Source organism: Lynx rufus, unplaced genomic scaffold (assembly GCF_022079265.1).
Source record: "Lynx rufus isolate CCGP_SWC_20201006 ecotype Redwood Valley unplaced genomic scaffold, mLynRuf1.p SCAF_28, whole genome shotgun sequence".
In the NCBI taxonomy this organism is placed as follows: Eukaryota; Metazoa; Chordata; class Mammalia; order Carnivora; family Felidae; genus Lynx; species Lynx rufus.
The window spans coordinates 4,921,078-4,930,200 of record NW_025814843.1 but is presented as its reverse complement, the minus strand read 5'-3'; the positions used below and the strand labels follow the sequence as shown (position 1 = coordinate 4,930,200).

Here is a 9,123-nt window from a genome sequence, read left to right as displayed (position 1 = left end):
CTTTCAAGATTTTCTCTTTGGTTTTTTGTCAGTTGGATTATAATGTGACTTGCCGCGGGTCCCTTTGAGTTTATTCTACTTGGAGTTTATTGAGCTTGTTGGCTTTGTATGCTCAGATCTTTCATCAAATTTGAGCTGGTTTTTAAAAAAAAAAATTTTTTTTAAATGTTTATTTTTGAGAGAGACAGAGACAGAATGTGAGTGGGTTAGGGGTAGAGAGAGAGGGAGACACGGAATCCAAAGCAGGCTTCAGGCTCTGAGCCATCAGCACAGAGCCCGACACAGGGCTCGAACCCACAAGCTGTGAGATCATGACCTGAGCCGAAGTCAGATGCTCAACCGACTGAGCCACCCAGGCGCCCCAAATTTGAGCTGGTTTTGGTGATTAATTCTTCACATAATCTTCCTGCCCCTTCTTCTCTCTCTCTCCGTCCTCATTCTTGGACTCCCATAATGTGGTGTTGGTTTACCCACTGGATGGTGTCCCTTAGGCTCTGTTCACTTTTCTTCATTCTTTCTTATTTCTCCTTCATACTTGGAATTTCAAATGTCATGTCTTTAAGTTTGCTGATTCTTTTTCTCTGGCTGCTCAAATCTGTTGTTGAGCCCCTCTAGTGAATTTTTAATGTTAATGACTTTACTTTTCAGCTCTGGAATTTCTGTTCAGTCCTTATTAACCCTTTCTCTCTGTAATGATACCCTCACTTTGCTAATGCATCTTTTTCTGATTTCCTTTAGTTCTTTGCCCATATTTTTCCTTTCATTCATATCGCAGACAGTTGTTTTAAAGCCTCGTCCTAGGAAGTCTGATGGCTGGCATCCCTCGGGACAGTTTCTGTCAGTTTATTTCGTCCCTTCGAGTGGGCTAGATTTTACTGTTTCTCTGTATGCCTTGTGACTTTTTGTTGAAAATTGCATGTTTGACTATTACAATGTTGTAACTCTGAAGATCAGCTCCTCTGTCTTCCTCAGAATGTTCTGGGACCTTTAGATTGCTCTATTGTGTTTGTTCTTATTGACGAAGGCTATAATAGCCCATCTCTTTTGTGATTTTCGAAACCATTTTTACAACAACTATTCCTTATCATATGTGATCACTGAAGTCTGTTCCTTTTGCTCTTGTTCGGCTAATGTTTTGCTAGAGACTTCCTTGACTACCAGGAGCAAACACTCACACACATACAGAAAACTAAAATAGCCCTCCTAGTCTTTGTAAATTGGCTCTCGGCTGGAACGCTTTGCCAGCACTAAGCTAGACTTGCACTGAAGCTAGGGATTAGCTCAAGATGAAATCTTTTTTTTTTTTAATTTTTTAAATGTTTCTTTATTTTTGAGAGAGACGGAGACAGAGTGCAAGTGGATTAGGGGCAGAGAGAGAGGGAGACACAGAATCTGAAGCAGGCTCCAGGCTCTGAGCTGTCGGCACAGAGCCCAGTATGGGGCTCGAACTCACAAACTGCAAGATCATGACCTGAGCCCAACTGAGCCACCTAGGTACCCCTCGCTCAAGGTGAAATCTTAACGTCTTCTGAGGTCTTTTCTGAGCATGCCTCTTGCCCTGGGGATGTGCATGGCTTTAAATCTCCTCTCATGTATGGTGGCTTTTGAATGACTTAGTTTCCCAAAGAATCTCACCCCAGCTTTCCTTCCAGGTCTTAGGTCATCCATTTTATGTCACAACCCACAACTTCTTGCCCCAGAGAGCCGTGGGTCTCTAGTTCACCTTGCTGCTTTAATGAGCTGTGTCCATCGTTCTTCTCACCCCAGTTCCAAGCTACGTGAGACAGAAATAAATGTCTTGCTTCACTCCTATGAGGACTTTAAGAGACAAAACAGATGAACATAAGGGAAGAGAAAGTAAAATAATATAAAAACAGGGAGGGGACAAAACAGAAGAGACTCATAAATATGGAGAATAAACTGAGGGTTGCTGGAGGGGTTGCAGGTGAGGGGATGGGCTAAATGGGGAAGGGGCACTAAGGAATCTAACTCCTAAAATCATTGTTGCACTATATGCTAATTTGTTTGTAAATTAAAAAAAATAAAAAATTAAATTAAAAAAAAAAAAAGAAAGAAATGTCTTGTATCAGTCCTTCAAGTATCCCCCGGAGAGATTAGAATAGATATAGACAATGACTTGGGAATGAGGTCTGTTCTGCTCCCTCTGCTTCGAAGGACTGAGGTCCCAAACTGGGAACACAGGCTGCTGCTACTTTAAGACCAAAGCTTCTACTGTGCCAGGGAGGGGCGGGGTAAGGCCAAGTAAGAATGCCACAAAACGTTCCTACCGCTTTGAAGATAGTTTCTTTTCTTTTTCTTTTCTCTTCTTTCCTTCTCCTTTCTTTTCTTTCTGTCTTTTTTTTTTTTTAATTTGACATTCACTTGATTTAAAAATTGGACTCCCTCCGCCCTCCTGCCCTGAGTTCTGACAAAGTTAAGTCAGTCAGTTTCCGATTTGTTTGTTTTCTGTGGTTGACCAAGAGCTTGGAGCTTCTTAATCCACCATTTTGCTCCAGTTTCCCTCTAGTCTTACTACTTGTTCATGTTAAGAAGACCGGCCACATTTTCCGAGTACCTTCTATGTGACATAAATACTAGGGATATTATAACAAATGAGACACAGTCTCTACCTTCATATGGCTTCTCTTCTAGTGGAAGACACCAGAAAACAAGTCACTTAGACAATTGCCATTTCTAATGTGTGCCTTGAAAAGGGGGAAAGGCTAATCTAATATAGAGAATGACAGGAACCTACTGGGGTCCTTGAGTGCTATTTTTCTAGTATCTTTCTTGCGTGCCAGAGAAAGTCTCCATGAACTTGGGTATTTGAGTGAGACTAAGGCTGGAAAGGAGGTCCCAGTGTAAAGAGTGGGGACAAAAAAATGCAGCCTAGTGGGCAGCATTGACAAAGACCATGGTGTAGAAACATACTTGCGGCACTTAAGGGAGCCATCGAGACTTCAGGACCATGAATAAGGAGAGGAGGGCACAAGACAAGGCAGGCAAGCTGGAGGGCAGTTGGAGGCCACTTGAAGTTCAGTGGGCAGCCATATGTCAAGTTGAGGGGTGACCCAGTTTTGACTGGACTTCTAACATCATTTGTTGCTAAGTTGAGAACTGATTAGAGAATGGTATTATGGAAGCATGGAGGCCAACTCGGGGGATGTTTGTTACAGTCCAAGAGAGATTATGGTGGTCTGGACTATGGCGGTTGACAGGAAGGGTGCGGAGAAGAGGGAGACATGGCTGTGTTGGTGGTGGAGGATGTGGTGGGACTTCCTGATGGGCGGATTGGATGGATGAGGAAACAGGCAAGGGAGAACTTGAGGAGAGCTTCCAATTTTCTATGAGAAAATGATACGAATAGACAACGGTGCCATTACGATGGAGAGGGAAACCTGGGCGGGGAGAAAGGGCTATTTCGATGTGTCTTGAAATAACCCTAAGACCCCCCCCCCAAGTGGAAATGTTGAGTAGGGAGCAGAACATAACACTGTGGCTCAGACACGAGAGGACTGAGCTGGAATAGACACACAGATCAACGGAACAGAATAGAGCGCCCAGAAATAAACCCACAATTACATCGTCAATTAACCTTTGATAAAGGAGGAGGCGAGAATATGGAATGGGGAAAAGCCAATCTCTTCAACAAATGGTGCCGGGAAAGCTGGACGGCGACACGCCAAAGAATGAACTGGACCGCTCTCGTAACACCATTCACAAAAATAAACTCGGAATGGCTGAAAAACCTCAGTGTGAGACCCACAACCGTAAACGTCCTCGAAGAGACAACAGGCAGTAATTTCTCTGACGTCAGCCCTGGCAACAAAAAGAAGACTGAGCTACAGATGTAAATTTGGAAGCCTTTGAAACGTAGATGGTATTCTAACCCGTGCGTTTTAATGAGGTCACCTAGGGAGACCGTGTCGAGAGAAAAGAGGTAGGGACCTCAGACCTCACATTTAAAGGCCAAACAGATGAAGTGAACCAGATACAGAAGCTGCCAGATCCCTGAGCCTGGATTCACGAAAATAAACGTCCTCTGGGATCACACGACGGGATCTGACTGCTCGAACCATTACTCAGTGTCTGTGTTTATGTTCTGGGATCATTAAAGCCAAAGGCAGATGGCAGGTCATAAAACGCTGCTTTAAGAAGTCGGTAAATCCGGGGCTCCCGGGTGGCTCAGTCGGTTAAGCGTCCGACTCTTGATTTCTGCTGAAGCCATGATCTCGGGGTTCGTGGGTTCCAGCCCCACAGCAGGCTCTGTGCTGACGGTGTTGGGATTCTCTCTCTCTCTCTCTCTCTCTCTCTTTCTTGCTGTTCCTCCCCTGCTCACATGCACACATGCTCTCTCTCTCTCTCTCTCTCTCAAGTTAAAAAAAAAAAGTCAGTAAATCCTTCTCAGATGGGGCAAAGAGATCCCGAAGGCCCCTTCCAGATCTATGCCCCTACAATGCCAACTGGCCATGCAGGAATTATGCAGCCTTCCTCCGTTGCTTTAGGAAATAACTGTGTGTTTCTGAGCCACCAGAAAGGGATGGGGGGGCCGAGAGAGAAGGAGAGAACTTCCTTGTGTACAGCTGTCTCAGTTTCCATCTGAATTCATTTTCCATCCTCGTGTTTAAATTGGTATGGTTTTTTTTTTTCTCTTTTACAATGAACGTATGCCTTTATAATATCTACACTTAACACTGTCAAGATTCTTCTATGGACTGGACTGTGTGTCTGTCCCTAACACAGTGCCTAGCCCAAGGGGCAGCTCAAGAAAGGCCAATGAACGGACAAATGAATGAATGAATGAAGGTTTTGAGCTAGTGAAGGATCCAGAAATTCATTTACTTTAGAATCCAGGGGATCTAAAGCAGATCTGACATTATCCGTACATATCGAGTAAGTTGTTACTTTAATGCAATAACCCGACGGGCTTAATTACTTCAATTCCTTTGAGCCACAACAATTTGTTGGCCACTTGCCTAGGATTGTGGCAGGCACCAGGGTCAGGGCTAAAGAGGGCTGACAAAGGGGAAGAGTTGGTCCCTGGGCTGCGGGCTGGGAGATGCACAAATAGAACAAAACGCCCAACACGGGAGTGGTTTGTGCACCCCCCTAAGGGCAGACCTAGACTGGGGAGGCCCCCGTGTGGTAGAATGGGTGTGTGTGGGGGGGGGGGGGTAACAGCCTGCTTGGCCTCTTTGTTGAAGTCTAGATGACCTTGGGCAAGTCCGTTCACATCATTGGAAAGCGGCATCGTCTTCCATAAAAGGGAGTTCTTTGTCTCAGTAGTGCACACGGGAAGTCCTCTCGATTCCAACATTGTCATTTTCTCTTTGTCATCAGGAACTCTCTGGAAGGAACGGGTTTGTATAGGCCAGAGGGCAGAAGTTGGAGTTACAGGGGCCTGATGTACATGTTTGGGGCTCACCTATTAATGGTTCTTGGGGCTCCCTTCGAATTCTATTTCAAAAATGTAACATTTGAAATCATGTTCACGTTTAAAATGCAGGCAACTTCACCTAAGAATCCAGTTTTCCCAGGAGATCCAACAGCACAAGGAAATGCTAGCCCTGGGGTGGTAGGTGCTGTTTTCCCATTTACTTTGGACCCCTCTCGATGGTTTCTTACCAGTCCTAGTGGTCCAACTGGTGACCGAGTTTCAGAGCAGGTATTTGGAACAGGAGTTCAAGCCAGTGATGTTCCTGGAGGTATGTCCCTCGAGGGAGGGCGGGAGCCTTTCCTAGGAGGTAGATCAGAATGTCTGAGCGTGTTTTCGATCCCAGAGGTTCAGAAGGTACCCTCTTCCCACTTCCTTACCTGAAAATCAGCGGGTGGCATGAGCCACTGTACAGATGAGAGCGCGGGGCGGGGGGCGGAAGGGGTGGGGGGGGGCATGCACAGCAATCATTTACGTAATGGCGGGAAGAGCTAGCATCCATCGACTGCTGGCTTAGGTCTAGCACTGCTCTGAGCCATATGGCATTACCAGCCCCATTTCACAGATGGAAACTGAGGCATCAAGACATTAGTTAGTCACCTTCTCCAGAGTCCTGGGTTGGCAGGTGACTGAGCCAGATACTTGTTCTGCAGATGAAATCAAGGTTGGGAGCTACGACTTGCACAGCTAAAACCCACGGAGGGGGGGGCGTCTCTGAGCGGGGAGGGGGCCCGCTGAACCTGGTGTTGGTGAGCACCACTAATTCGGATGGCAGAACAGAGCGCGGGGGCCAAATGTTAGTTGACGTGGCGGTGATGACTAGAAAAGCAATCCCAGCAGAATATCGTTACTCCAACACGGAGTGTGTTCCTTCTAATACTGTTAACCTCCTCCAGACAAATTCTTTTTTTTTTTTTAAGATTTTTTAAAAAAATATTTATTTATTTTTGGGAGAGAGACAGAGCATGAGCAGGGGAGGGGCACAGAGAGCGAGGGAGACACAGAATAGGAAGCAGGCTCCGGGCTCCGAGCTGTGAGCACAGAGCCCGAGGCGAGGCTCGAACTCACGGACTGTGAGATCATGACCTGCGCCGAAGTCGGACACTCAACCGACTGAGCCCCCCAGGGCCCCCCCCCCCCGCCTCCGGACAAATTCTTAAACCAACTGAAGAGCCAGCTCTGGGTTTTATAAACCAACCTCTTTTACTATTATTATTATTTTTTTTTTTTTTGGAGGGTTCACATTCGTGCTTTTTGTCTGCCAGACGGAAATGGGGTTGAACGTCTGACAATAGCCTATGCACGTGTAAAAGCTGAGCAGGACACTGTGGAGACAAAGCCCACCATTCAGTGACATAAGTCATTTCCAAGGATGGCTTATGAACGTCGGCATCATTACTCATACTCTCAGTGTTCACAGAAAGCCCTGGGTGTCCAGATTTCAGGCAGGTTTCCCCCTGAAAGTTAAGAAATTCATAAAGTGCTGATGGAAGTCCAAAGGAAACAACAACAATGAAGTGATTCCTCGTACGGCCGATTTTTCCTGAATGTACTTTGCAAAGTCGGGGAGAAGGGTGTAGCGTGTAGGACGACAGGAAACGGACTTGTCTATTACTTCGGCCTGTCTGGTGACTGCAGGGAATTGAAAATGAGGAATAGGTTGCAGAGGTGATTTCCAGAGGGAGAAAGAGTGGAATATGGAAAAGAAAGGTCAGAAACGGAGGAGGGGGGACACATCAAGAGTGAAGAGAATGTCGCGGGGCATTGCCGGGGAGAAGCAAGGGGCAGCAAGGCATGGTATGGAAGCCTCTGGAATCAGCAGCCTTTTTGGATGAGAAAAGGAGCAAGGGATAGTGTGCATTTGCTTTTTTTTTTTTTAAAGCAGTTTGGAGACTCTGGTGACGATTCACTAAAACACCGTACCAAATCACCTGACTGCAGAGAACACACCGGTTGAACGTGTTTCAAGATCTCAGAGGGATCACTTGTTATATTTCAACGGGTCTGGTTTGAGAGACATCGCCGTATGACTCCAGAAAATCTGGCGGTTGCTCAGCCAAATACTACGGCCAGTCACTTTCCTGCCACTTTAAGAGGAATCACTTTGAAATATGCGATGTGTCAAAAGACACTTGGGATACAGGTTATGAGAACCACCGTCCCCCCCCCCCGCCAGATACCACTGCACATTTTCTCTTTGATTAAAACAACAAGATTCCTTTTTAGCCAATAAGTAAAGTCTGGTTCAAAGGCTCTCAAACTGCCACCTGTTACTTCAAAAGCTCTTTCAATTCCCCCGAGCAATTTACTGTAGGGCCCTTGCACTCCTGGGTGTGGTTTCCATCCGTTTCTAGCCATGCTCTCTCCGTGTAAAGGAAGTATCGATCTCTGAAGGCAGATTTTTAGTAGAGACCTGTCCGTGGAGGTATCTGCCTGGCCCTACAGCTATGACGGTGGAGATGGAGAAAGGGTCCTATGGGTTTGGAACAGGTCAAGATCTTCAGAGCATTGACCGGAAATCGAAATTTTGGTTCAGTTTTTAAAATTAAAGGTGGAACTGACTGGCCCGTCAGGATGGCCCACTATAAAAAAAAATATTAACAACAAGTCCGGGGGGCCCAGTCGGTTGAGCATCTGACTCTGGATTTTGGCCCAAGTCTGTGATCTGAAGGTCATGAGATCGAGCCCCACGTCGGGCCGCCCTGGGTCTGGAGCCTGCTTGAGATCCTCTCTCTCCCATTCTCTCTCTCTGCCCCTCCCCCCCCCCAAAATTTAAAATAACAAGCCCTTGTGCACTGTTGGTAGGAACGTAAAACGACGGAGCTGCTGTGGGAAACAGAATAGTTACTAATCCGAGAAGCGGCACCTCAACTAATTAAACACAGAGATTCCCTATGGAAAATTCTGGATCTAGCAATTCCCTTTCTGGATCTATCGCCAAAAGAATGGAAAGAAAGATCGCTCACAGCAGCATTATTCATGATGGCCAACAGGCAGAAGCGACTCAGTGGACCATCCTTCACCCTTACAAATGAAGGAAATCCAGACACGGGCTACAACTGGGATGAACCTCGAGGACATAACGCCGAATGAAATACATCAGACGCAAAAAGACAGGTACTGTGTGAGTCTGCTTACCTGAGGTGCCCAGAGTGGTCAAATTCACAGGGACGGAGACTAGAGTGACACTTGCCGGTGGCTGGGGAGGGAGGCTGGGGAATCAGTGCGTAACAAGTACAGAGTTTCAGTTTTGCAAGATGGGAGGAGTTCTAGAGATTGGCCGCATGACGTGAAAGATTATGAAAGATACGAAAGATTACGAAAGATACCAGGTGGCACGCTTCACAGAGGGCCACGAGTGTCATAATCTACCACAACCATCAGAAGAATGGTTTGATATGTATATTCAATCCATAATTTACAAATCAATAAAAGAATGAGGGGAGGAAATGTAGAAAATACAATCCAAGAGAAGACCAGAAATGAGAAAAAAAAAAAAAAAAAGCAAAGATGAAGGATGGAAAATAGGATCTAACATACCATGTAAAAATAGGCCATTACTTAAAATAAATTAAAATAAAATGGGAAGACTTAACTGTCTGTAATATTTTATTAAAATAATTATTTGTGCTAACACCTCTGGATAATAGAGGTACAGATGTCTCTTAATGGTTTCTTTGCTTTCCAAT

The 9,123-nt window shown here is 45.7% G+C and overlaps 1 long non-coding RNA gene across 1 annotated transcript; it reads right to left on the bottom strand.

Moving 5' to 3' along the window:
- Positions 1-4,824: 4,824 nt before the first annotated feature.
- On the bottom strand, positions 4,825-8,641 carry LOC124519684 (uncharacterized). Its single transcript, XR_006964173.1, has 3 exons — positions 8,573-8,641; positions 5,626-5,737; positions 4,825-5,347 (listed from the first exon to the last, which is right to left on the bottom strand). It is a non-coding gene; the product is annotated as an uncharacterized LOC124519684 (long non-coding RNA).
- Between the last annotated feature and the right edge of the window lie 482 nt (positions 8,642-9,123).